This window comes from Myodes glareolus, chromosome 6 (assembly GCF_982192425.1).
Source record: "Myodes glareolus chromosome 6, mMyoGla1.1, whole genome shotgun sequence".
Taxonomy (NCBI): domain Eukaryota; kingdom Metazoa; phylum Chordata; class Mammalia; order Rodentia; family Cricetidae; genus Myodes; species Myodes glareolus.
In genome coordinates, this window is record NC_142031.1 from 103,414,048 (window position 1) to 103,438,927 (window position 24,880).

Consider the following 24,880-nt stretch of genomic DNA (forward strand, 5'->3'; position numbering starts at 1 on the left):
GATAAATATAATAGAATATAGTAGAGATAGGTAAAATAACAAAACGGATGGCTGAAAAAGTCATAGGCAAAAAGAGAAAATTCATAAGATATCCTAAAATTAATGATTACTCACCTCCCTCAATAAGAAAAAAAATATGTGTCTTGATAGCTGGGAGTTAGTTCATTAAGCCTGAAGTAGAGTGTTCCAAAAACTGATGAATGAGAATTAAACTGGTAGATATTTAAAATCATTTATAACCATAATTAATGACTATGCAGTTAATAAGGTGTGGAAAGTGCAATAATGGCCTCCAACTGTATCTGTCTTTAATTCCTGATCCAGGATATGTAAAATTTCACAGAAAAAGGAACATCAACAAAGGGAAAATATAAACACAGATAGACATTTTTATGATTACAATAATGGGATTATGATGAATTATCATTTCAATTCATTAGAATTATAAGTGAAAACATAGATAGTTGCAAAATAGAGCATAGTAAAATTATTCAACATGAGACTGTCTCACCTCACTCTTTTGGGTTTCTTTGGTGGATATTTTTCACATGAATGTAAGTCTTACTCAATTGTAAAACTGTGACTAATATTCTGTGTTTGTTGCTACTGTTTTAGTTGTTAAATCTAAAAGGAGACAATGTAAATCAATAGGATTAGATTTCTATAGAATGACCCCTGGGTGAATAGCAGGTCCACAGAATGTGCATTCTGTATAATATGTGACTGTGAATGTCTTTATCAAGAATGCTACATATACAGGTAGATACATGAAGAAGTAATAGAAATGTAGGCAATGGTATCCAGTCTGGAACATCCAAAATTTAAGACAGGTTAATCAAATATAAGTCGGGGCATTTGAATGGTGATATAGACACACTGGCCAGTGAATCACAAGTCTGATGTATACTCTATTATTTTTCAGGTATATGAAATATGCTTTTAATATTAGTATACTTTCCATGTATGTCATCATTAAAGAATGTCCTTCATTTACAAACTGGACATGGAGTCCTATCCAATATGTTTCTCCTTTTTTTCTACACCTTCATAATTCTAGGTCACAGACCTAAGCCCACGGACATGATCTCCTGTCAATTGGCCTTCATCCACATAGTGAAGCTCCTCACTGGAACAGATATTTGACTTAGAGACATATTTGAATCACTGAAGATTGAAAATGACTTCAAATGTAAGATAACTTTTTACATAAACAGAGTGATGAGAGATTTCTCCATCTGCATCACCTGCCTCCTGAGTGTGTTCCAGGCTGTCACTATCAGTCCCAGTACCTCATTATTGGCAAAATTTAAATAATAACTAAAAAAATACATGATTTGTGCTTTCTTATTTATTTGGTCTTTCAGCTTGTCATTAATTAGCAACCACATCTTCTATGCTGGTGCTTTTATCAATTTAAGTGTGACCAACCAGATACAGGTCACTAAGTTCCAGCATTCTTTCCCATGAATTACATCATCAGGGCACTGATTTTAACAGTGACAAGCTCCAGAGATGTATTTCTTGTAGGAGTTATGCTGACCACAAGTGCATATATGGTGATTATCTTGTTCAGACATCAGAGCCAATGCATGTAAAAGGAGCAGCAGGTGGCATCCCGCCACCCAGCTAGCTTTCCCTGAAATAATTTCACGGGTACTGTATTCTTTTAAACACTGCCTGGCCCATTAGCTCTAGCCTCTTACTGGCTAATTCTCACATCTTGATTAACCCATTTCTAATAATCTGTGTAGCACCATGAGGTGGTGGCTTACCGGGATAGATTCAGCATGTCTGACCCTGCAGCTTCATGGCGGGCAGCTCTCTGACCCTAATTTCTTCCTCCCAGAATTCAGTTCTGTCTACTCTGCCTATCTAAGCTGCTGTCCTATCAAAAGTCAAGTCAGTTTCTTTATTAACCAATGAAAGTAACACATAGACAGATGATCCTCCTACATCACTTCCCCTTTTTCTGTTTAAACAAAAAAGAAAGGCGTTCACTTTAACATAGTAAATTTATATATAACAAAACAGTTATCAAGCAAGAATTACAGTTACAATATTTATATCTACTTTATCTTTTATAATAACAATGGAAAACTATAACTAACCATTCTTCAACTCCATCAAAGACTTCAAAAGGATATACTATTACCTAAGTAAATAAGAAATAAGCAACTTCCAAACTCTAGAAATGACAGAGACATCTCGCTGCCTGCACAGTTACCCAAAGTTCTTTTGTACCATTGGAGCATGCATCTTCAGCCGACAGGCCCATAGTATCCAGCAGCCTTTTTCACGAAGCAGGAAATTTCAAAGACAGTTCAGTCACTATCTGCTGTGTCGCGCAGAATGTCTCACAGACTCTTTCATGAATCAGGAATCCCGAAGGATCATCTCACCTTTAGGCAAGTTTAGCAGTCCTCTCTCTGCGGGTTCTTTGTGTCCAGTTAAGCAATCCAGGCAAGAACAGTCCCTTGCACAAATGGCTAACAAATGCCACAAAAATTCTCTTCGATGCCCATCTTCCTCTTTAAGTAGATTGGTGCTGCCAGGAGCAGATGTGTTTCATTGTCATGAAAAGCCCTAAGTTATTCAAACATTAAATGCTATACTCTGTAGTCTTTGAAAGATATGAAGAATGCTTATCTAACTGAAATATATTTTTATATTTTTAGAAAATCTAACATGACTACATTCTTAACTATTATTGATGATTATCCATTAACAACTTATATTTCCTAATAATACATTACATTTTTAAAATGAACTACACAATCACAATATCTTAATCAAGATCAGAAATACATATACATATAACAAAATTGACCTTAAAATCCATACCAATGCAAATTATTCATATCTATATTATATCACCCTTTAAATGTAAAAGAACATTTATAAACAATATTTGAGGAACATGAGCGCAGATTTTTCTCTCCAAACTGTTTCCTGCTGTATGAGACACTGTTAATTAGGTCTTTCATGGTATAACTTGTATGCTAGATTCATCTCAGTTGGCAGTTGATTGAAGTAATTTTCTGAAGATATTCACAGCAACCTTTTAGGAGGGCATGGTTTATCATACCATATTGGGATAGAAGCAATCCACAGGGTCTCATCCTCTGTGAAAACAAAAGAGGAACTTTCCCAAAGCATCATAACCTTAGATCCACATTTTGAAGTCAGGGTATTTTCAAAATATCTATCTTGGATTAGTTCAGCAGCATTTGTAAACAAATATCTTTTAGCAGCTGTTGCTCCTTCCTCAGCATTCAAACAATTCAAAGAGAGCATAATAGCATACAGTATCAAGATTCTCTGTGTATTTTTCATCTTTATGTGGCTTTATTTTAACCTCTATTTTGTTTATTTTTACTTTTACTTTTTGAGACAGGTTCTCTATATATCTTTGTCCTGGAATAACTCTGTCGACCAAGCTGTTCTTGAACTCAAAGAGAGCCATCAGTCTCTGCCTTCCCAGTGCTGGGACTAAAGGACTACCACACCTTGAACTCACAGAGATCTGTCTGTTCCTGCCTCCCAGGCATTGGGATTAAAGTTGTGTCCTACCACACCTTGAAGTAACAGAGGTCAATCTACCTCTGCCCCTTGAAGTTTCAAAGGTCAACCTACCTCTGCCTCCCAAGTGTTGGGATTGAAGGTGTGTACCACCATACCCAACTACTCTCTTTCTTTCTTTTTTTTTACTTTAAGAACATTAACTTTTAGCCTGCAAATATTTTTAACACACTGTAAACCATTTAAAGGTTTTCTTTGACTTTGAATCTTTTGTTTTACTGTATATCTCTCTTTTTGTGACCACGTGAGTCTTTATGTAGAGGATTAAAGTCATGGTTTTTATTGCTGGATCCATTCCATTCCTTAGCATTCCAGCCTCATGGCAGAGGTACCACTGAAGCCATTTTTATTACCACAACTCTGTGGCCTTTCAAGGTCTCTGCCAGCAAGCAAGCTGCAGCATTCTGCTTGCAGACCACACTCAGTTACACTGTCTGCCTGAAAGAGTCAGAGTTTGCCCTGGGAGGACAGCCCAGAAAGCCAGCTGAAAACCGAAAAGCATGCATTCAGCTTTTCATCAACACTGTTTAAGTGTTTTGTGGCAGGACCCCTTAAAAGAGCTGCAGGGTTTTGCAGCTAAAGCTGAGTCAGGAAGCCTCTCATTGATGAGAGTGTTTGCGTGCCTCTAGCAAGCAGAGTGGGCCAGGGAAATTGCTGCTACCAAGAAAACATGCTTTACTCTATTCTTCCCAAAGCTTTCTCAGGCTTTCTGTGGATGCAGTTATCCACTTGGGTGCCACTTGTAAAAGGAGCAGCAGGCTGCATCCCACCACAAAGCTCCCGGTTAACTTTACCTGAAATAATTCCATGGAAACTGTATTCTTTTAAACACTGCCTGGCCCATTAGCTCTAGCTTCTTACTGGCTAATTTTCACATCTTGATAAACCCATTTCTAATAATCTGTGTAGCACCACAAGGTGGTGGCTTACCAGGAAAGATTCAGCATGTCTGACCCTGCAGCTTCATGGCGGGAAGCTCTCTGGCCCTGCTTTCTTCCTCCCAGAATTCAGTTCTGCCTACTCTGCCTATCTAAGCTTCTGTCCTATCAAAAGCCAAGTCAGTTTCTTTATTAACCAATGAAAGTAACACATAGACAGATAATCCTCCTACATCAAATGCAAGCATCTTCACAGCCTCAGCCATCAAAGTGTGTCCCCTGAGAACAGGGCCACCCAGACCATCTTGCTGATGGTCATTTTCTTTGTGGTCATGTACTGAATGGACTTCATCATCTCATCCACCGCAGTCTTATTGTGAAAATATGACCCAGTCATCCTGAGTGTTCAGAAGCTTGTGATGAATGTCTATACCTCAATTACTCCTTTGGTACAATTCAGTTTGATAATAGAATAATCAATATGCTGAAAAGCTTGAGGTCAAAGTGTCACCAGATTCTTCAAAGGTGTTATTTTTTCTTTTTAATAAATGACTATTTATTTTTATTTATTTTTTTTATTTTTTTATTTTTTATTAAATTATAAAAGTTTCCATTTCAGCCCCTCCTCCCAACACCCTTCCACTCCCCCCACTCCCTCTCCTCCTCCCTCTCCATCCCCTAGAGCAGTCAGGGTTTCCTGCCCTGTGAGAAGTTCAAGTTCCTCCCCCCTCCCTCCAGGTCCAGGGAAGGTGAGAGTCCAAACAGACTGGAGCGCCAAAATCCAGTATATGCAGAGGAAGAAAGTCCCAGTGTCATTGTCAATGGCTTTTCAAAAAGGCTTCGGGCCAGCCACATTCAGAGAATCTGGTTGGATCACGTCCTCGTTCAGTCCCAGTCCAACAGGCCTTGGTGAACTCTCATTATATCAGTCCCCTTGTATCAGTGGGTGCTCGCATCCCTCGCAGTCCTGATTACTTTTTTTATTTTCTTCATCATTCTGTTCCTCATTTGGACTGTGGAGTGCTCAGTTCGGTGTTCCAATATGGGTCTCCATCTGTATCGCCATCTAACATCGGATGAAGGTTTCCTGTGCCCTTGCCTTCTTTGCTCACGATCTCTTTCCTTCTGCCTCTCATTTGGACCTAGGGAGCTAGGTCCAGTGTTCCAACGTGGTTCTCCGCCTCCATCTCTATCCATCGCCAGATGAGGGTTCTATGGTGACATGCAAAATATTCATCAGTATGGTTGTGGGCCAAGGCCGGTTCAGGCACCCTCTCCTCTGTCCAGAGAACCATCTGAGGATCTCTCCTTGGACCGGGGATCCCCTTTATAATCAAGTCTCTTGTAAACCCAAAAATGATTCCCTTAGTTGAGGTATATACTTGCCTGATCCCATATCCATCCTTCCTCCCTCCCCCCCCATCCCAGTCCCCTGATATTTCCCCAATTCTCCCCTACTCCCTTCTCTCTAACCCTCTCCCTTTCCGACAACCTTCCCACTCCCCCATGCACCCGAGGTTACCTGGGACTCTTGTCTATTTCCTACCTCCTGGCGGATAGTTAAATAATCTTCATCAGGTTCATCTTCTTATTTAGCTTCTCTAGGATCACGAATAATAGGCTCAAAGACCTTTAATTATGGTTAGAATCCACTTATGAGTGAATACATACCGTGTTCCTCTTTTTGGGTCTGGCTTACCTCACTCAGTAAAGCGTTTTCTATTTCCATCCATTTGCATGCAAAATTCAAGATGTCATTGTTTTTTACCGCTGAGTAAAACTCTAATGTGTATATGTTCCACACCTTTTTTAACCATTCTTCTATTGAGGGGCACCTAGGCTGTTTCCAGGTTCTGGCTATTATAAAAAGTGCTGCTATGAACATAGTAGAACAAATGCTTTTGTAGTATGTTAGGGAATCTCTAGGGTATATTCCCAAGAGTGGAATTGCTGGGTCCTGAGGGAGGTTGACTCCCAGTTTCCTGAGAAACCGCCACACTGATTTCCACAGTGGCTGCACAAGTTTGCATTCCCACCAACAATGGATGAGTGTTCCCCTCATTCCACATCCTCTCCAGCATAGGCTATCATTGGTGTTTTTGAGTTTAGCTATTCTGACAGGTGTAAGATGATATCTCAAAGTTGTTTTGATTTGCATTTCCCTGATCGCTAAGGAGGTTGAGCATGAGTGCTTTTTAGCCATTCGAAGTTCATCTGTTGTGAATTCTCTGTTAAGTTCAGTACCCCATTTTTTAATTGGGTTAATTAGAGTTTTAGTGTCTAGTTTCTTGAGTTCTTTGTATATTTTGGAGATCAGACCTTTATCTGTTGAAGGGTTTGTGAAGATCTTTTCCCAGTCAGAAGGTAGCCTTTTTGTCTTACTGACAGTGTCCTTTGCTTTACAGAAGCTTCTCAGTTTCAGTAGGTCCCATTTATTTATTGTTTCTCTTATTGTCTGCGCTCCTGGGGTTCTGCTTAGGAAGTGGTCTCCTGTGCCTATATCTTGTAGACTACTTCCCACTTTCTCTTCTATCAGGTTCAAAGTGGTCGGATTAATGTTGATGTCTTTTATCCATTTGGACCTGAGTTTTGTGCATGGTGATAGATATGGATCTATTTTCATTCTTCTACAGGTTGACATCCAGTTATGCCAGCACCATTTGTTAAAGATGCTATCTTTCTTCCATTGTATAGCTTTAGCTCCCTTGTCAAAAATCAGGTGTTCATAAGTTTGTGGGTTAATACCCGGGTCTTCTATTCGATTCCATAGGTCGACTTCTCTGTTGTTATGCCAATACCAAGCTGTTTTCAATACTGTTGCTCTGTAATAGAGTTTGAAGTCAGGGATGGTAATGCCTCCAGAGGTTCCTTTATTGTATAAGATTGTTTTGGCTATCCTGGGTTTTTTGTTTTGCCATATAAACTTGATTATTGTTCTCTCAAGGTCTGTGAAGAAGTTTGATGGGATTTTGATGGGAATTGCATTGAATCTATAGATTGCTTTTGGTAGAATTGCCATTTTTACTATGTTGATTCTTCCAATCCAAGAGCAGGGAAGGTCTTTCCATTTTCTGGTATCCTCCTCAATGTCTTTCTTCAAAGACTTAAAGTTCTTGTCAAATAGGTCTTTCACGTCCTTGGTTAGAGTTTCCCCAAGATATTTTATGCTATTTGTGGCTATCATGAAAGGTGATGTTTCTCTGATTTCCCTCTCTGCTTCTTTATCCTTTGTGTAAAGGAGGGCTACTGATTTTTTGGAGTTGATCTTGTATCCTGCCACATTACTAAAGGTGTTTATCAACTGTAGGAGTTCTTTGGTAGAGTTTTTGGGGTCGCTGATGTACGCTATCATATCGTCTGCAAATAACGAAAGTTTAACTTCATCTTTTCCAATTCGAATCCCCTTGATCCCCTTATGTTGTCTTATTGCTATTGCTAGAACTTCAAGCACTATATTGAAGAGGTATGGAAAGAGTGGACAGCCTTGTCGTGTTCCTGATTTTAGTGGAAAGGCTTTGAGTTTCTCTCCATTCAATTTGATGTTAGCTGACGGCTTGCTGTATATTGCTTTTATTATATTTAGGTATGATCCTTGTATCCCTAGTCTCTCCAACACCTTTATCATAAATGGGTGTTGAATTTTGTCAAATGCTTTTTCAGCATCCAATGCAATGATCATATGGTTTTTATTTTCAGTTTATTTATATGATGGATTACATTGATAGATTTGCTTATGTTGAACCAACCCTGCATCTCTGGGATGAAGCCCACTTGATCATAATGGATAATTTTCCTAATGTATTCTTGGATTCGGTTTGCCAGTATTTTATTGAGTATTTTTGCATCAATGTTCATGAGTGATATTGGTCTGTAATTCTCTTTCCTGGTTGTGTCTTTGTGTGGTTTTGGTATCAGGGTAACTGTAGCTTCATAAAAAGAGTTTGGCAGTGATTCTTCTGTTTCTATATTGTGAAATACATTAAGGAGTATAGGTATTAGCTCTTCCTGGAAGTTCCGGTAGAATTCTGCATTGAAACCATCTGGTCCTGGGCTTTCTTTGGTAGGGAGATTTTTAATAACAGCTTCTAATTCTTCACGACTGACAGGTCTATTTAGATTGCTCACCTGTTCTTGGTTCAACTTTGGTATATGGTACTTATCTAAAAAAATGTCCATTTCTTTTACATTTTCCAACTTTGTGGCATATAAATTTTCGTAGTAAGATCTAATGATTCTCTGGATTTCCTCTGTGTCTGTGGTTATGTCCCCCTTTTCATTTCTGATCTTATTAATTTGCATGTTCTCTCTCTGCCGTTTGATTAATTTGGATAGGGTTTGTCGATCTTGTTGATTTTCTCCAAGAACCAGCTTTTTGATTCATTGATTCTTTGGATTGTTTTCTGTGTTTCTATTTTGTTGATTTCAGCCCTCAGTTTGATTATTTCCAGTCTTCTACTCCTCCTGGGTGAATCAGCTTCTTTTTTTTCGAGAGCTTTCAAGCGTGCTGTTAAGTCTCCAATGTGTGCTTTCTCCGTTTTCTTTAATTGGGCACTTAGTGCTATGAACTTTCCTCTTAGCACTGCTTTCATAGTGTCCCATAGGTTTGAGTATGTTGTGTCTTTATTTTCATTAAATTCAAGGAAGACTTTAATTTCTTTCTTTATTTCTTCCTTGACCCAGGGGTGATTCAGTAGTTGAGTGTTCAGTTTCCATGAATTTGATGGCTTCCTGGGGGTAGCACTGTTTTTGAATTCTAACTTTAATCCATGGTGGTCTGACAATACACAGGTGGTTACTAATATTTTTTTGTATCTGTGGAAGCTTGCTTTGTTACCCAGTATGTGGTCAATTTTCGAGAAGGTTCCATGAGCTGCAGAGAAGAAGGTATATTCTTTCCTATTTGGGTGGAATATTCTATAGATGTCTGTTAAGTCCATTTGATTCAATACCTCCAATAATTCTCTTATTTCTCTGTTAGGTTTCTGTCTGATTGACCTGTCCATTGGTGAGAGAGGAGTGTTGAAGTCTCCTACTATTAGTGTGTGTGGTTTGATGACTGCCTTGAGTTCTAGAAGTGTTTCTTTTACATAAGTAGGAGGCTTTATATTAGGGGCGTAGATATTCAGGATTGAGACTTCCTCCTGATGAATTGTTCCTGTTATGAGTATAAAATGTCCATCTCCATCTCTTCTGATTGATTTTAGTTTGAAGTCAATTTTGTTGGAGATTAGAATGGCCACACCTGCTTGTTTCTTAGGTCCATTTGCTTGAAAAACCTTTTCCCATCCCTTTACTCTGAGTAGGTGTCTGTCTTTGTGGTTGAGGTGTGTTTCTTGTAAACAGCAGAATGTTGGATCCTGTTTTCGTATCCAGTCTCTTAGTCTGTGCCTTTTTATAGGTGAATTGAGTCCATTAATATTAAGTGATATTAATGACCAGTGGTTGTTGACTCCGGTTATTATTACTTTTTGTTTGTTTGATTAATAGAGTTTGTATGTGTCCCTTCTTTGAGTTAAGCTCGTGAAGGGTCGCTAGATGTCTGAGTTATTGTAAGCAGTGCTGGCAATGTTGGACTCCTTGGGTTGCGATTTTCCTTCTATTACTTTCTGTAAGCCTGGGTTTGTGGCTGCGAATTGTTTAAATTTGTTCTTATCCTGGAATATTTTGTTTTCTCCATTGATAGTGAATGATAGCTTGGCTGGGTATATTAGTCTGGGCTTGCATCCATGGTCTCTTAGTTTCTGCAGTACCTCTATCCAGGACCTTCTGGCTTTCATGGTTTCCATAGAGAAGTCTGGTGTAAGTCTGATCGGTTTACCTTTATAAGTTACTTGACCTTTTTCCTTTGCAGCTCTTAATATTCTTTCTTTAATCTGTATGTTTTGTGTTTTGATTATTATATGGCGAGGGGATGTTTTTTTTTTGATCAAGCCTATTCGGTGTTCTGTATGCTTCTTGAACCTTCGTAGGGATATCATTCTTTAGATTTCTTCTAAATCTAAAGTTTTCTTCTATAATTTTGTTGAATATATTTTCTGGGCCTTTGATCTGCAGTTCTTCTCCTTCTTCAATTCCTATTATTCTTAGATTTGTATTTTTTATTGTGTCCCTGATTTCTTGAATGTTTTGTGATGAGAATTTTTTGAATTTGCTGTTTTCTTTGATCAGAGCATTTATTTTCTCTATGTTATCTTCAGACTCTGAGATTCGTTCTTCCATCTCTTGTATCCTGTTGGTTATGCTTGATTCTGTGGTCTCTGTTCGTTTACCTAGATTTTCCATATCCAGCCGGCCCTCGTTTTGTGTTTTCTTCATTGACTCCATTTCAGTTTTCAATTCTTGAACTGTTTCCATTACCTGTTTGATTGTTTTTTCTTGGTTTCCCAGTATATCATTTATGGATTTACTCATTTCTTCCATGTTTTTTTTTTATATTTTTCATCCATTTCTTTACTCATTTCTTCAATCTTTTTGTTATACTTCTCATCCAGTTCTTTAAGGGATTTATTCATATCCTGTTTAAGGGACTCTATTGCTTTCATAAGGGCATTTTTTCCCGCTTCTTCTGAATTAAGAGGTTCAAGTCCTTCTATTGTAGGGTCATTGGGTTCTGGTGTTTTCATGTTGCTTTTTAGATTGTTGGAGGAGTTCTTGCCTTGGCGTCTGCCCATCTCTTCCTTCAAATGCTCTCTACTGGATCTTCTAGTACCAGGTCAGGTTCCCTTGTTGGGCAGGGAATTCACTGACAGAAGGCGTACCTTTCCTCAGGCAGTCTATTGAAACACAGGCACTCCCTACTACCGGGTTGCACTCACAACCCAGGCCCAGCGAGCAAGGGAGTTGCTCTGGGGAGATCTTGTGGCCCCAGAGGGAAGGGGGGAAGAGAGGAATGTGTACCTGGATAAAGGCTGGGACAGGATTCAGGAGAGCTCCGCAGGGAGGAGTCGCCTCTGCCTGATGACCAGATTGTCGAGGGGGGCGGGGAAAGGCTGAATTCCTCCTAGAGGAAGCCCTCTGGCCAGGAGAAAACTCACCCCTCCTCCAATGGGAGTCTGCTAGAAGTTCACTCTCTCCTGGATAAAGGCTGGGACGGGATTCAGGAGAGCTCCACAGGGAGGAGTCGCCTCTGCCTGGTGACCAGATTGTCGAGGGGGGCGGGGAAAGGCTGAATTCCTCCTAGCAGAAGCCCTCTGGCCAGGAGAAAACTCACCCCTCCTCCAATGGGAGTCTGCTAGAAGTTCACTCTCTCCTGGATAAAGGCTGGGATGGGATTCAGGAGAGCTCCCCAGGGAGGAGTCGCCTCTGCCTGGTGACCAGATTGCCGAGGGGAGCGGGGAAAGGCTGAATTCCTCCTAGAGGAAGCCCTCTGGTCAGGAGAAAACTCACCCCTCCTCCAATGGGAGTCTGCTAGAAGTTCACTCTCTCCTGGATAAAGGCTGGGACCTTTTATTTAATTTTATGAGTATTGCATCAGCATGTGTTTATGTGTGAATTCCTGATACCCACAGAGGTCAGAAGAGGTCATTGCCCCCCCTCCACTTCAACTGGACTTACACATGGTTGTAAAGCATCATTCTTGTTCAGAATTATTTTTTCCCTAAATACAGATTTTTCTTAAATTGTTTAATAGTTCAAGAACAATTCAAGATTCTTCATAGTTTAAATAAAATTTGTGGTATTGCATATGTACAGTCTGTGACATTTCTGTTGTCAAGTAGTACAGAGTTCCTTAATTTTATTATACACTATAAGTTGTACCATAATTTCCCACAGGAATTCTCTTATCTCTCCTTTTTACTTTATATCATAAATGTTCTTTTGATACTGAGTTTGCTCAGAAAAAGCTCCTGCTCTTATTGAGTTTTTAAGCTTTTATTTTGAAGGGATTTTAATCTACTCTCAATCATCAAAAATAGTTAAAATATATATTGTAGCTTTAATACTCTATCCTAAGTATAGTTTCTCTGCAGCAGAAAGATAATGTGAATCGAATTTTACATTTTTATTTATTTTTTTATTTTTTAACAATTTTATTAATTTATTAAAAATTTCCACCTCCTCCTCTTCTCCTATTTTCCTCTCACTGTCCCCACTCTCCCTCCCCTCCCTTTCTAGTCCTAAGAGCTGTGTGGGTTCCCTGTCCTGTGGAAAGTCCAAGGTCTTCTTCCCTTCATCCAGGTCTAGGAAGGCAAAGCCATCCCACTAAAATCAGGAACAAGACAAGGTTGTCTGCTCTCTCCATACCTCTTCAATATAGTGCTTGAAGTTTTAGCAATAGCAATAAGACAGCATAAGGAGATCGAGGGGAATCTAATTGGAAAGAAAGAAATCAAACTTTCATTATTTGCAGATGATATGATAGTGTACATAAGCCACCCCCAAAACTCTACCAAAGAACTCCTATAGCTGATAAACACCTTTAGTAATGTGGCAGGGTACAAGATCAACTCCAAAAAATCAGTTGTCCTCCTATACACAAAGAACAAAGAAGCAGAGAGGGAAATCAGAGAAACATCACCTTTCACAAGGTTAATTAATGGGTTCTATGTGAAAATTTTATTTGCCTATGTATTTGTACTTTAATTCTTTCACAGCTTCTGAAATATTATTGGTAACTAAAAATTGCTATATACATGTACATGTTTTTTGTTAATGTGTGTATACTTGTGTGTGTGTGTTCATATGAAGAATGTGTGTGCATGTACACATGGAAGTCGGGAGAAAACCTTGCCTTTTGTTCTTCATGTGCCATTTACTTTTTATTTTGAGAGAGCATCTCTCACTGTAACATGGAGCTTACCAAATAGACCAAGATGGTAGCTCCAGTTATTCGCTTGTCTCTGTCTCCCCAGATCTGGCATTAGAAGTGTTCACCACCATACCCCACTATTTATTTTTTGTTTTCCTTTTATAAAAAATTAATTTTTTTCACAGAATATTCTGATAAGTGATTCGAATTCCTCTGGTCCTCTTAGTTTCTCCTCTCCCTCATCTGGATCAGTGCCCTTTCTGTCTCTCATTGGAAAACTATTTAAGCCTTATACTAAAATACACAAGAAAAAGCAAAAATGAACAAATTAGAATAAAACAAAAACAAACAGAAGAAAAAAGAGCCCATGAAAAGGGACAGGAAACACATAGATATAGAAATACAAGTTCACATGTATGGCTCTCATAAAAACGCAAAACTAGAAGACATAATACATATGCAAAGGACCTGTAGATTCCACTGAGTTCATTTGTGTTGACCACCTTCTATTGGGCATGGGGCCTACCCTTAAGAGTAGTTTGGTCCCCCAGTGAGACTCCCTTGGAGAAAACTATTGTTTCATTTGCAAGTGACTATCAAATGGAGATACTTCTGGATTTGGGGTGGGGCCATGTAATCACTTCTCCTCTCTGTCTAGGAGTCCATCTGGTGAAGACATGTGTTCCTGTCACAGTCTCTAAGTTTATATGCCTGTCTGATGTTCTTTGTTTAGCAGGCCTTGTTCCCTTGGTGTCTTCCATTGTGTAGCAGAGTACACATTGTGTAGCAGGTAGGACATGGTTGTGCATAGAATGGTTTGTAGCTGAGTTGGTGTTTGCTTTTCTTCTTTTGTAGTGTGAATGTTAGTGCACAGTTCCATGGTATCTAATCTGCCAGACTGAAGAATTTAGATAAGCGACAGCTTGAATTCCTCATGTTCCATTAGTTATGTAAGTATTGTCTTCAGGCCAACAGGTGTTGTCTATCATTTCGTACAGACCAAACAATAGCCTTGATCCTGATTGCTTTCATGTTTTCATGGAGCTCCTTTGTTCAACAATTCAATTAGTTGTAACGAGTTCATGGAACTGAAAGTTTCATTTGATGATGAGAGATTTTGATCAGGATTCCACCCATCCATTATTCTGTGATATCACTTAGATTTCTTTCTTATCTGTACATGCTTTAGAAAACTTCTGCTGCGTTGTTTTCCACATGATCTCTTAAGTGTTCCTTAGATTTAGTTTTCCCTCCAAGCATAAACTTTCCCTGTTTGATCCCCCTTTGAAACCTTGCTGATTGATGTTTTCTGTCCTGCCTGGTTTCTGTCTTCTCACCATGTCTCATAGCCATCTAGCACCAAAGAAATCACACAGAGGTCTATATTAATGATAAACTAATTGGCCCATTAGCTCAGGCTTTTTATTAACTCTTTTTAACTTATATTAACCAATTGTTCTTACCTATGTTAGCCACATGGCTCGATACCTTTCTCAGCTGGGCAATCTCATCTTCTTTTTTCTATGTCTGAGCAGGACTGGGGAAGAATGGGCTTCCTCCTCCCCATAATTTTCCTGTTCTCATTGACGTGCGTCTACTTCCTGTCTAATTGTCCTACCTATACTTTCTACCTGGCTACTGACCAATCAGCATTTATTTAAAATATAATTGACAGAATATAGACAATTGTCCTGCACCCAAACCCCCTTGTTTATCCATCACTATCTATTTTATTTTTCTCTTCCTAGTTAAATTCCCCATCCCTGTTCCCTAATTCTATAGCTAACCTCTTTAGTAAAAACAGTTGCTCGTTTGTTCCTGGATGCCCAGCTAGTTTAGAGCCAAAAAAAAATCACACAGAAACCATATCACTTAAAACACTGTTTGGCCCATTAGTTCTAGCTTCTTATTGGCTAACTCTTACATCACCATGTGGCTGTGTCTTACCAGCTAATGTTTCAACACGTCTGTTTCTGTGCCTGTGCCATGTTGGTTTTATTTCTATAGTTCTCTTGTACAATTTGAGATTGGGAATCTGCCTCCATCTGAAACTTAAAAGTCACCTTACAGTAAAGACAAGGAGGATCATTCCTGGTTATGTTTAAACCTCTGCTTCACAAAGATTGGAGTATGCCCCATCTATAACCTTAACTACAGATGGTTCTCTACTTCCTGTTCCAGCAGTGTCATTCATGTCTTTGTTTTAAACGAGTTGTTCATAACCATCTGGAAAGCCAAACATTCTTTCAAAATGGTTGTTATGGTTGCCTTGTTGTGGCTACCTTGCTATGCCCACCTTGAACGATGTCTTTGTTTCAGGAGGGACTAACTGTTAACTTATGTTTGGCTCCTGTAACCTGGCCTATAGTGCTCACCAAATCCCCTAATTAGGAAGTCCCTAACCCTGGGCTAAGGCCTTCTCTCCTTCCATCTAATGTTGATCTTAGGACATTATATGTATTTATTAATTAAAAAGTTTGCTTTATTTAATTGCTCTCTTTTATCAATTTGGCCATGATGATTTGGGTCAGTGGTCTTTCTCTTACCATCTTTGGATTAATTATATCTCTGGAAGTTCTTTTATTATTCAGAATTGTTTTAACTATTTTAAAGCTATTTTAACTATATATAGCTTTTGTTACTCTGGAGTGGATTTTGCTTGTTAATTTGTTTTTATATTTCTGTATGAAGTTGAAAATTGTCCTTTTCAGTTCAGTGAAAAATGTGTTGGAAGTTTGCTTGATAATTCAGTGAATTCATACATTGCTTTTGCAAGGATGAACATTTTTACTATATTAATCCTACTGATCAATGAGCATGAGAAATATTTCCATCTTGTTATTATAGTTTCACTTCATGGCCTAGTAAGATGTAAGATGATTTTAACATTCTAAAAATAAGTTTAAAGTTTTTTCATAGATTTGTTTATCTATTGTAATATTTTCCAATGAAGTAAATCCTTTTAAGTATCTCAAAGTATCTTGAAGTCTTTCTTTAAATATTCATTAAATTTTGTAATGTTGTCTTTACAAAAATGTAAGTTGAGTAATTTTCAGTAGGAGTTTGAATGTTTTAATTAAAATAAATTAATTTTCAATATTTTAAATTTTCTAAGTTTAACCTTATTACACTGAGACTGATATAATATTGACTAGGCTGTGCGAAATGTTTTAAATACTTGAACAGTATGAAATTATTTAAATCAAAATCTTCAAGGTTTCCTCTAATAATTGCAAAATACAGGTGCTAAAATATGCATTCACAAAATATACCAAGTAAATTTAAGTTTAGCTCATGACTGTCATAAGTCCATTTTTATATTGCTGAAATATCACTAACTTATATGTACAGGAGACTCTAATGGAAAGTGATGTCAGGTGTTGTGGCAACACCTATGAACCCAGGACTTTGAAGGCTAAGGTGGGAACATTGTGAGTTTGATTGAAGTCAGTCTGAATTACATATTGAGTCCCTCTGTCTGTCTTTGTCTCCCCTCCACCCAAAATATAACAAAATTATATTGGTAAAGAGATAATGTAGAATTAAGAAATCATTGTTTTAAAAATGGAACACAATAATGTCAATAAATGTCATTTACTCACTAGACACAGAGCATCCAAACGATGGAAGCATGAGTTTATGTTTGCAAGCGTCACAGAAATTTCAGGTTGTTTTGTGTAATTCTCCTAAAGAGACTGCACTGATGCACTGGCAGGACCCTCGTGGATTTGATCAATTCACCTAGAAAACAGAGATACATTTTCCTTAAAGTTCTTTTATTTTGGAAGTGTTTTTTATGTAACTCTCAGTTTTTCACTGAAATGCTGTATATGTACTCATGATAGCAGCCCCAAGCATGCAACATGTTACTACTGATCTATTCTTCGGCCCAGTAGTTAGTCATCACACACACACACACACACACACACACACACACACACACACACACACACTTCCAGTGAACATTTTCATATCATTCCCAGTCTTACACCATGTGACGTGACCAAGCTCTGGGTCTGACTGCTTCCCCACAGTGACACTCCTGCTGCTTGTGCTGTTGCTACTGCTGCTGCTGTTGCTTCATCTCAGGGGAACTGACTCATAACTGTGAGACTGTAATATTCTAGTGCATCGGTGTGCTTCCAGTTGTCGGTGAGATGAATTTAATTTTGGAAGAGTAACACATACTTTAAAATTATTTGACAGCATTAGACAATTGCTATGAATTAATACTTTAAATAAACAATCAATATTTTTTTTCCTGTGGGAAAATCTATTTAATAAATATTTCATTGAACTAATTTGAGTGGCTAAGATCTTCATCTTTCTAAGATTCTGGAAGACATATTAATGTTACTGACAGTGGACAGCACATCAACCAACACCAAGTATCTTGTCACCTGAAAGTCACACAATCACTCCATGTTCTCTCTGAACAGTCACATGGTTTCAGGTCATTACTCAGTAAGTATTGTAAAACCTGAAATGAAAATGATACTTTGGATCTAATATGTATCTAATATGATCTAATAATATACTCATTATATTATCTCTTCAGACAAGAATGCATTCATAAAAGAAGACCATTCTAAAATCAAATACTGTGATAACGAAAGGGAAATGATTTTTCTCAGAAGATTGTAGAGTTACACAAGAAACACCTTGTTTCTTTTGTTGCACATTTCTTCCTACAGCTGCCTGCTGCCTGTCCAGTCTTTTCCTATGAATCCCTTTAATAGTGATGGCATCCATAGTATTATGAATGTTTTTAGGTTTAGTCCTTACAGCTAAATACTACAACTTAAGTTAATGTGAAAACCCAAGCACTGCATTTTTTTCAAATAAAACAAATGACATTCCTTAGTTCATGGATTGTTGACAACTCAGTTTGTAGCCATGGTAGTTGTGGTTTTTCTGGTCCAATCTCCAGTGCACCCCAGAGAAATATGCTACATAAGAAATGAGAAGAAGCATCATTTTCTGTAGGTGATAAATATTTACTAAGCAATGGGTGTGAATTAGAGAGGAAGAAGTTCATAACTTTGGGATGAGAAAAAAAATTTAGATTACCATCTTTAACTATTATCGTCTTTTTACTTATTTATTATACATTGTCATAATAAATTAAAGATGTATAATTAATAAACTGTTGATACATATCCCGTTAGTCCATTTGAAATTTGAAAATTGGAATGTTTATTAAGCAATGGGTGTGAATTAGAGAGGTAAAAGTCCATAGCTTTGAAATGAGAAAAAAAATTTAGATTACCATCTTAACTATTATTATCATCTTTTTACTTATTTATTATACATTGTCATAATAATAAATTATAGGTATATAATTAATAAACTATTGATACATATCCCATTTGTCCATTTGAAATTGGAAAATTGGAATGTGCTAGAGTTTTTTCTGTTTGGAGACCAAGGCATGAATTAAGCATTATCTTTAATAAATAATTTTTTTTCTTTTTTGCTTGTTTCTTGCTTTAAGATTTATTTATTTTATTTTACATATTTACATGTTTTACCTGCATGTATGTCTGTGCATCACTTGCCTGCTATATCAGAGAAGGCAACAGGTTCCCTATACTAGAGTTACAAATGATTATGGGCCACCAAATCATTGCCAGGAATCTAGCCCAGGTCATTTGTAAGAGCATATAAATTTTACAAGAATTTATAACAATAATAGTTATACAATTAATAGGGTGTAGAAAGTGCATTAATAACCTCCCACTGTATCATTGTCTTTAATTCCAGATTCTGGGGTGGTGAGTTCATTGAAAAAGGCAAATAAAAGTAGATGAATTGAGATAGACATACGGCTGATTAAAATAGTGGGATTATAATGAATTATCAACTCTTATTCCATTAAAATTGTGAATGAAAACATGGATAATTGTAATATAGAGCTCATTAAAATTATGAAATATGAGAATGACTCACCTCAATCTTTTGAATTTCTTTTGTGATTTTCCCTCAGATCAACATAATTTTTATTCAGTTGTACAAATATGATTATGCTTATCTATGGTCATTACTACTGTTTTCAGTGTTAACTATAAAATGAGGCAATGTAAGTCAAATCAGTAGAATTACAGGGCATGAGTTCTAGGTGCAATAAAGGAACATAAAGTGTGCATTCTGTATAGGATGTGGCTGGGAATGCATTTACTATGCTCAAGATGCATTATATACAGAAGATATATCTAGGATATAATGTGAAACTTCAAAAATGAAAGAGGTAGGTTAATCATGAATAAGTAGATAAAACTGAATGATGATATAGACACACTGACCAGTGAATCACAAATTTGATGTATTATCTATTATATATTTCAGATGTATGAAATGAATTTCCACTATGATGTTAAGATGAATGCACTTTCCAAATATGTCCTCATTAATGATTGTCCTTAATTTTCAAGATGGACTTAGAGCCCTGGCCAATAAGTTTCTCTTTTTTTTTCTAAAATTTCATAATCCTAGGTCACAGACCTAAGCCTTCGGACATGATCTCCTGTCAACTGACCTTCATCCACATAGTGCTGGTCCTCGCTGGAGAGGATAATTTGCTTACAGACAGAGTTTAATAAGAATATGCCTTTTTGAAATAATTAGTTGTGGCTGCACCAGAATGGTGCCTCACAAACCTCTGCCTGTCCAGCTCAAGCAGGCGGGGACAATGAACTTGTGGGCAGCAAGAACTCACATCTACATACATTCTGACACAATACTCATAAATATAAAGCAATAAATACACAATTCTATTAAAAATGAGAAAAATTATCCCCTTTTAAAAATCTGGTGGCACTTTGACCACAAGCTTTTCATTGTATCAATTATTCTGCTATCAGAAATGATTTGTACCAAAGGAGTAATTGTGGGATAGACATTCATCACAAACTTCTGAACACTAAGATTGACTGGGTCGTACATCCATAACAGGATGGCAGTGGATGAAATGATGAAGTCCACCCAGTACATGACCACAAAGAAAGCCACCAGCAGTAAGATGGTCTGGATGGCCCTGTTCTCAGAGGATGCACTTGGGTGGCTGAGGCTGTGAAGATGCTTGTGTTGCCTTTGATGTTTGAACAAGATAATCACCATGTATGTACTTGTGGTCAGCATAACTCCTACAAGAAATACATCTCTGGAGATTGTCATTGTTAAAATCAGTGCCCTGATAATGTAGTTTATGGGGAAGAGTGAGCAGAATTTAGTGACCTTCATCTAATTTTTCTCACTCATATTGGTAAAAGCACCAGCACAGAAGATCTGGTTGGTAATGAATGACAAGTTGAAAGACCAAATAAATAAGAAAGCACAAATCATGTATTTTTTTTTAGTTTATATTTAAATTTTGCAACAAAGAGGTTCTGGAACTGATAGTGACAGCCTGGAACACACTCAGAAGACAGGTGATGCAGTTGGAGAGGCCTCTCATCACTCTGTTTATGTAAAAAGTTGTCTTACATTTGAAGTCATTCTCAATGTCCAGTGACTCAAATATGTCCCAAAGCCAAATATCCCCTCCAGTGAGGAGCATCACTATGTGGATGAAGGTCAGTTGACATGAGATAATGTCTGTGGGCTTAGATCTGTGACATAGAATTATGAAAGTGTAGAAAACAAGGAGAAACATAATGGCTAGGATTCCAAATCCAGTTTGGAAATTACGGACATTCCTTAATGATGACATATGTGGAAAGTGTACTCATGTTTACATCATATTAAAAGCATATTTCATATATCTGACCAATAATAGAGTATACATCAGACTCGTGATTCACTGGTCATTTTGTCAATATCTTCATTCTGTTTGATGTATGTATTCTTGATTTGCTTGTCTCTTTAAATTTGGATGTTCCAGACTGGATATCAGAGACCACATTTCTATATACTTCTTCATTTATCTACCTGTGTATATAACATACTAAAGATAATAAAGTCATTCAGAGTCACATTCTATACAGAATGGACAGTTTGTGGGCCTGCTATACACATAGGGGTAATGTCTTAAAAATCAAATCTTAATGATTTACATTACCTCGTTTAAGAGTTAATACATTAAGCAGGTATAATGAACAGAATAATAGTCACATTTTTACAACTGAGTAAAACTTACATTAATCTGGAAAATATTCACATGAAATCCAAAACTGAGAGGTGAGACAGTCTCATATTGCATAGTTTTAATATGCCCTATTTTATAACTATCTATATTTTCACTCTTAAATCTAATAGAGTCACGGTGATAATTCATGATAATCCCACTATTTCAATCAGCAAATTGTCCACTTTAGTTCATATATTCCTATTTCTATGTTCCTTTTTCTGTGAAATTTTACATCTCCCAAATCCAGAACTAAAGACATAGACACAGCTGGAGGCCATTGTTGCAGTTTCAACAACTTATTAATTACATATTCATTAATTATGGTTATAAATGATCTTAAAAATCTGCAAGTTTTGTTCCTATTTCATCACGTTTAGGAACCTTCCACTTCAGGTATAAAGAAATAACTCCTAGCTATCAAGACAAACACTGGTTTTTCTTTTATTGTGGGAGGTGAGTAAGTCATTAATAGTAGGATTCCTTATGGATTTTCTCTTTTCCCCTTATGACTTTTCCAGCCATCCATATTGTTATTTTACCTACCTCCTTCTGTATTTATCTCCCTCCACCTTACTTAAGAACTCCTGATGATCCCATTTTGCCTATCAGCTCAGTTGTACTCTGCTGCTCCCCTATACCTTTTCCCCACCTTCTGCTATATTTACTTCTGTCCTCCCCTGCCTAAAGATCTCCCCTTTTCCATTCCCTCCTGAGATCACTTTTACCCTTGTGTATTCCCCTTTAATGCTCTGCACACCACCCCAGTCCTGACTATGGTCCCAGTTTCTTCTGGTCTCTGAAATTACTATGTACTCATATTTCCAAATATGGAGCTAGGAGCCTCCAACAAGAGAGAACATGTCACATTAAGACAAACACTGTTTTAAACACATTGTGGCAAACATGAACTTGCAAAGATGACCATATAGTGATCCTCTTTTGGAATTTCTGTTTTAAAAGAGATTCTTTTCCATGCCGTGTTAATCAAGGGCCCCAGTGTTATCTCACATCATCAACACAGTTTCTATAATTTTAATCATCAGGCTAATCTTTGATGCTTATGTTAGTTATTTAGCCCAGACACCAATAGAGTTATTTTGTCAAATTACTATAATTCAGTATTTTCAAACTGTTTTGGGATAAAGAAATTGAAAACTACTACACTTGCTCAGACTCTTGTGAGAAAAGGAATGCCCAATTATATTGTCAGATTCACTTGTATATTCCATACATATAGATGGATGCATGCATGTATATGTGGACATAATCATGAAGTTGGTGTATGAGCCCAGCCAATAACATCCTCGTAATATGACACCATAATTCACACACTTTATATTTACATTATTTTTCCTCTTTAGAAGCTCAGTCTAGTAAAGATGTAGATTCACCTCAGTTGCTGGAACCAAGCATCTGGTTCTCCCAGCAGCATGCATATACAGTGGCTGCACAGTGATATTCTGTTTTTTTAAAGTTCCAGGATACAAGACAGAAGATGGTCCCGTGGTTCCAACCACATCTTACTCTTGAAAGGGACCTGGGATAGAGTCTCAGCAATGACATGGTAGTTCCACCACCTGTAACATTACCTGTAACACCACCTGTAACATTCTGCAGGTTCCATTGCCCTCTCTGACTCAGGCATGCAAGTGGTACATAGACACATACGCAGGGAAAAAAATCTCATATATGTAAAATAAAATAAATCTGAAATAATGAATATCAAATAAATAGATAAAAAGATAAATGAATAAATAAGTAAATAAATAAATGTTCCAGGATAACAATTAATTCAAGTCTTGGGCTCCAAACTTAAAGAATGGTAGTTAATTTCCAATTACAAAATTGAAAATGTACAAACTATATATGTAAAATAATTTTCATTAATTGTATATCTGTAATATTCAACAGAGCACATGTACTATATGTAATATAAAAAGATGATAATATCAAGGAAAGGGTAGTAATCTAAAACGTTTTCCTTAGCTCAAAGGTATGTTCTATAATCTTTATATTTAATATGCATTGATATTTAAATATCTATGACTTATAGAAAAATCATACATCTCCTAAGTCACCATGTGTCATGTCATCTTTCTGTGGAGCTCACTCTGACTGAGATTTAACCAGAAAAAATCATATCTGACATTAACACAAACATATAACATATGTTTAACATATAAATGCAATGAGAAAGGAGATTTGTTTTACTTGAAAAAGGAAATTGCAGTGCTGGTGCCTTCAGGTCAGTTTCAGTTGCAACATTTAGTTGTCAGTACTAAAACACGAAGTGTGGCCATAAACATTCACAATATGCAGAAGTCATCACTATTAAATTAACTCAGACCTAGAGCCCAAGCAGTCTGCAGGCAACTGTCTGAGATGTGCAACAATAAAAACTAAGGGCTGCTGCGTGGATACATAGCTCTACATTCTTACAAGAAAATCACTTTATACCTTAATCCTCACAGTACTTGACTTTAGAACATCTTGTTTTAAGACTTATGTGATCTTTGTATTCTTCTTGGTGATTTAATAACATAATGAACATAAAACTCATTAGATCAAAAGTAACATTATCATTTTTGTTTTACCATAATTAGTGAGTAATTAACAAAAAAGCAGTGTGATTGCTCAGAGAGAACATAGAGTGATTTTTTGACTTTCAAGTGACAAGATACATGGTGCTGGTTGATGTACTGTCCACTCTCAGCAGCATTGATAAGTCTCTGGGATCTCGGGAAGATGAAGACCTTAGACACTCAAACTAGTTCGATGAGAGAATCTTTATGAAATGCATGATGCCAGCAGGAACAAATAATGACTACCTTTTAATGAGATATTAATTCATAACTATTACCTGATACACTTAAATAATTAAAATGCATAAATTATTATTTTTGAAATTGAATTGGGCCCACTGGCAGCTGGAAGCACACAGACGCTCACTAGAACTTTACAGTCTCACACTTTCCAGCCAGTTCCCCTGCGATGAGGCAGCAGAAGCAGTGTCACTGCAGAGCCTGTGGGGCCCAGAGCTTGATCACACGTCACCATCAGTAAGTCTTGGAAAGACATGAAAATAGACTACCTGGACTAAGAATAGATCAATAACACACTGTGTTCTGGGGCTTCTGTCATGAATATATATATATACTGCACTTGAGTGACAAACTGAGATTTATATCACATATTTTTGTGAAGTAATGAACTTTAAGGAAAATGGAGAATGTGTGTCCTTTGTTTTCTGTGTGACTTGATCAGATCAGTGAGGGTTCTGCCTAGTGCATCAGTGCAGACTTTTCATGTGCAATCTGTGAAACAGATTGAAAATCCTGTAATGCTTGCAAACATAAACTTGTGCTTCCATCATTTGTTTTGATGCTGTTCATAATCTGTGGTCAGTTATTGAATGATATTTACCTGCATAGCTTGTTCCATTTTTATTTTATTTATATTTATTTATTTTTCCATTAAAAAATTTACACTTTCTCCCCCTCCTCCCATTCCCCTCCCGCTTCCCCACTCACCCTCCTCCCCCCTCTCTGC

General features: G+C 37.2%; 2 pseudogenes; one reads left to right on the plus strand and one right to left on the minus strand.

Annotated features, from left to right (window-relative positions):
- Positions 1 to 963: 963 nt before the first annotated feature.
- On the plus strand, positions 964 to 19,802 carry LOC148121924 (putative vomeronasal receptor-like protein 4; annotated as a pseudogene).
- Positions 19,803 to 19,995: 193 nt separating this feature from the next.
- On the minus strand, positions 19,996 to 20,914 carry LOC148121925 (vomeronasal type-1 receptor 90-like; annotated as a pseudogene).
- Positions 20,915 to 24,880: the final 3,966 nt, after the last annotated feature.